Below are 4,623 nucleotides of genomic sequence, written 5' to 3'. Positions count from 1 at the left end.
GCTTCTGCAATGCACTATACCTTTCTGTGACAGATCTGCCTGGAGATTTGTGTCCTAGTACTGGATTTACCAAACATTCTTTGAAAAGGAGCTAATTTACCCACTGAATGGGGCATTAATATTTCATGGACTTACCCTGTGATGAAAAGAATAACGGAAATAGTGTTGAAACAAAATAACAGAAAACTTTCTCTCATCCTAGACAGAAAATGGAGACCGTTGCTGAAATTTTGCTTGTTAGCAAAGACAGAAGTTAAATATGGAGCAATTTAATGCAATTAACTCTTTGGTGTGAATTTCCTGGGAAAGGAAGGAAGATTGTGCCAATTCCAGCCCATTTAGAATCAGACTAGTGCCTATTTGGAGACTGTAAAGATCACCCTTCCACTCTGGCAGGCAAGTCTGCTGAAGAGGTGCCTGCCATGACCCAATGTAAGTCATTGGCCATCTGCACCTTGGTTCTCCATCTATTAAGCAAAACAACCCTAAAATTTTCCTCCTGTTATAAGAATATGTGAATCTATATCAAAACATAGGGTAACATTTTTTTAAATTTTAAAATAATATTTATTAACAGCACATAAGATATTTTTACATTAAATCTGGATTTGAGCTGCGGTTTTCAATAGAAACAATACTAATATTTATTCATTGCTTTTCTTTCTGTCTCTTGACATTTGATATTAAATAATAAAATGGTGATTTTTTTTCTCTGTTTCTTAATCATTAAAGTCAGCATTTTGCCCAATGACACTCAGTACATCAAGCAGTATTTAGTGTCAATTATCTCACACTCAGCTTGTAGCTCTCTGAAAGTCAAAGCCACATTGGTTCTTTCTGCAGTTTGTTTGGCCTGCAGGTACACAAAGTTGAATCATGCTCCTTAGTTCATGGTGAGTGATCAGCACTGGTCCTGGCACCAAGGGCTGTGGTGGGGAAATTCTAGATGGCCCTACCTCCAGGTTCTCATGTCCCTCTATAATACTCTCCCTTGAGTGTGGACTGGACCTAGCAACTTGCTTCTAAATGAAATATGGCTTCCACCTTGGACACATTCTCTCTCCTATCCTGTCACTCACTCACTTGCCCTGAGGAATCAAGCTGTGGTGCTGTGGGCTGCCCTCTTCAGAGACCCAGATGGCACAGAATCATCAGCCAGTGAAGAATGGAGACCCTTGGTCCACCGGTCCTCAAGGAACTTAATGCTGTTAATAACCCCATGAGTGAGCTTGAAAGTGGATCCTTCACTGGTTAAGCCTTCAGATAAGACCACAGCCCCAATCTTGATTTGGGTTCTATGAGAAACCATGACCCAGAAACAGCAAGTGGAGTCTTGCTTGGATTCCTAACCCATACCAACTTTGAGAAAATAAATACTTACTGTTTTAAACTAGTATGTTTGGGGGTAACTTTTTTCTGTATCAGTAACTAATATAAGCACTTAGAGTTTTAATTATTTTCCTTTTTCATTCCCCAATCCCATTCTTTTCTCTCACTTAAGCATCAGTTTCATGCTTACATATTTTTCCTTAAATAAATATATGTAAATTGTTAGAAAATTAAAAATATTGTTTATACATTTGAATTCTTTACTTATATAAATGGCATTGTGTTAGAAACCTTTTATTTTTTTACTCTATGTTTTTGAGATCTCTTCAAGTGGTGGAGACTTAGGTAGCCTCCAAATACTTGCTACCACAAAACAACATTGTGATGGACATCACCTCTTTCCTCTTTGGGATATTCCTGTTTGTATCTAGGAGTTGAAGTTAGTAGAGATTCATGGATAATTGGATATTAAATTATTTTAAATAGTAAGAACCTAAATTGTCTCATATGCCAAGAGTTCTAGAGGTAGAACCAGCTCAGAGGTATAAGAAAAGACTGGGCATGTTCCATCTTCCTACTTTGCCATTCTCTATAAGTCAGTGTTATTTTCCCCACTGATCACATGATGGTTGTAACAGCTTTGGATATCACATGATCTCAGCTGGTGCAGAAGAAGGTTATAGCTTCCCATGCAACTTTTTTTTTTTTTTATTATAGAGGAAGACTTTTATCAGAAGGCTTTTGGTGGGTGTCCCCTTTGGTCCTATTGACTAGCATTTTATATATATTGTAACAGAGACTGTGAGCAAGTGTCTGGAGTTTTTGGCATCCTCTGCCAACAGGGAAAATCAGAGAAGGCTGGGTTTCTAAGTAAGTTTCTGTTACATAATGTGTCTACTATTTATATTCACTGAGAAGTGACTGAATGCTATACCAATGTATCTATCAGTCAGTTACTGCCAAAATAATGCTGTGGAACAAACCATCCTGGAACTAAATGATTTATAACACAATAGTGTATTATCAGTGATCCATCTGTGGGTCATCTGAATGTTCAGCTGGGTCAGGCTGAGGTTGGCTCAGGTTTGCCTTGCATTGCATCCTCCTTGGACTGGTGGACTTTGGTAGGGCACAGTCTCCCCATGGCAATGACAGAAGCACAAGGGATCAAACCCAACCAAATAACCAGATTTCAAGTCTCTGCTGAAGTCATTTCTTTTAAGAGACTATTGGTTAAAACTAGTCACATGGCTAGATTTAAAGCCAAGGGGCAGAAGTGTGCACAGGGAAGTCTACCATGAAACCACATTGAGTCACATGGCCAAGCCCAATAGGGAGAGGAAGTCTTCTGTAATGGAAGTGGCAGCGAGGTAGCAAATATTATTGGAAAATAATCTCATATACCCTAACCACTGCTATCTCATACCAGCAGAGCAAGTGGTTTCTGTATACCAATATCATCACTCACACTTAATATTTACCAGTGTTCACATTTTTGTCAACCAAAGGCATAAAGTTAGTTCAATTTACATATCTCTGCTGACTGTTGGATGAAGTCGAGTATTTCTTCATATTTGTAGTAGCTATTTAGTTTCCTTTTCTCAATTACCTATGATCCATTGGACATTTTAAGATTGAGTTTCCTATATATTTTTTGAAAATTTGTAAGAGTTCCTTAGATAATATTGACATTAGCCCCTAATTTAATTTATTTTTTTGAGACAGAGTCTCAAGCTGTCACCCTGGGTAGCGTGCAGTGGAGTCACAGCTCACAGCAACCTCAAACTCTTGGGCTCAAGCAATTCTCTTGCCTTAGCCTCCCAAGTAGCTAGGACTGCAGGTGCTCACCACAATACCCAGCTATTTTTTTGTTGTTGTTACAGTTGTCATTGTTGTTTTAGCTGGCCTGGGCCAGGTTTGAACCCTCCAGCTTTGTGGCCAGTGCCATACCCACTGAGCTATGAGTGCCGCCCCCTAATTTATTTTAGATGTTCCCTATCTCTTCTTGTCTTCTGTTGCCTATTGTGTTAACCTTGTTTGTGATATTCTACACTAAATAGAAATCTTCAATTTTGTTGTAGTTAACATTTGGTTCACTTTGTGTTTTTGGAAGCTTATCTAAAACAATTTTTGTACATCTTAATGTCACAATATTAAAAGCATTTTATAGTTACTTTATATTAATAGGTTTAAGTTTTGTATCTATTTTTAATTAATTTAAATTTGTTTTTAGATGCTTCGAGGTAGACATTTTTCTTTACATTGGGAAGTTTTCTTACCATCAACTGCTAAAAAATGTCATCTTTCATTCTCTCCTTAAACTATTATGTTCATCATAGAACAAATTCTCATGCTATTTGGATTTGTTTCCAGGCTTCTTATTCTGTTCCATTGATCTCTTTGTCTTGTCTAATGCCAAGACCACTTTTTAAAAAATTGCTTCATCTTTGTAGTGTCTTGGTATCTGGATAGACGAGTTTCCTTGCTTTGTTTAGACAGATTTTCAGATGAATTTGTCAAGTTCATAAAAAATCATGCCAGAATTTTGATTTGTACAGCATTTAATTTATAGATTGATTTAGGAAGAACTGTTTTGTTGAAAGTGAATGAATAATGTTTGAAATGAACATATTGGAATCACCTTCTTTGACAAATTAAATGCCCTTTTTCTACTTGTCTAGAATAAGTGTTGAGCAAGTTGTAGGTGGCAATAATTGCTTCACCATAACACCCACCCTCTTTTCCTTAAAGTCTCTGGTTACGAGTGGAGTGCTTATCCTCTTCAGTGATTCACTTGGTTCTATAAGGGATAATACCACTTCTAGCTTTGCATTTAACATTTTATGGACTTATTTATATCTCTTCAAATTTGCCCAGTCTTGCATTTGTCCTAGCTAGGTTACCTAATTATCACACCATGTTAATGAGTCCAAGCTCATTAGAACAATCTCCTTTGGAGTCTTCTAACTTCCTTCTCACCCTGGCTAGTCATCTTGGAAGCCATCATATGCTTTTGAGAACAAGGAAAACCTAGAGAGTATGTTTGAAATAGTTCAAGCCCTTCACTACTGCTAGAAAATAACTGAGTCATGCGCTTAGGACTAATTTTCACATATAAAGGACAGGACCTAATCATTATTTGTACCTCATTTAGAGTAGTTAATGAGGAGTAGCCTTAATGAAGAGGCTGGAAAAATACAGTATAAGGGTGGGCTTGAATTGGCTTACTCATCTTTGTCCTGAAAGTCCACTCATCTTTTTTTAACCTACCAAAAGGGAGCTTGAAAGAGTGAC

Source organism: Otolemur garnettii, unplaced genomic scaffold (genome assembly GCF_000181295.1).
Source record: "Otolemur garnettii isolate 467f Iridium unplaced genomic scaffold, OtoGar3 scaffold00026, whole genome shotgun sequence".
Lineage (NCBI taxonomy): Eukaryota > Metazoa > Chordata > Mammalia > Primates > Galagidae > Otolemur > Otolemur garnettii.
This window is presented reverse-complemented; position numbering follows the sequence as displayed.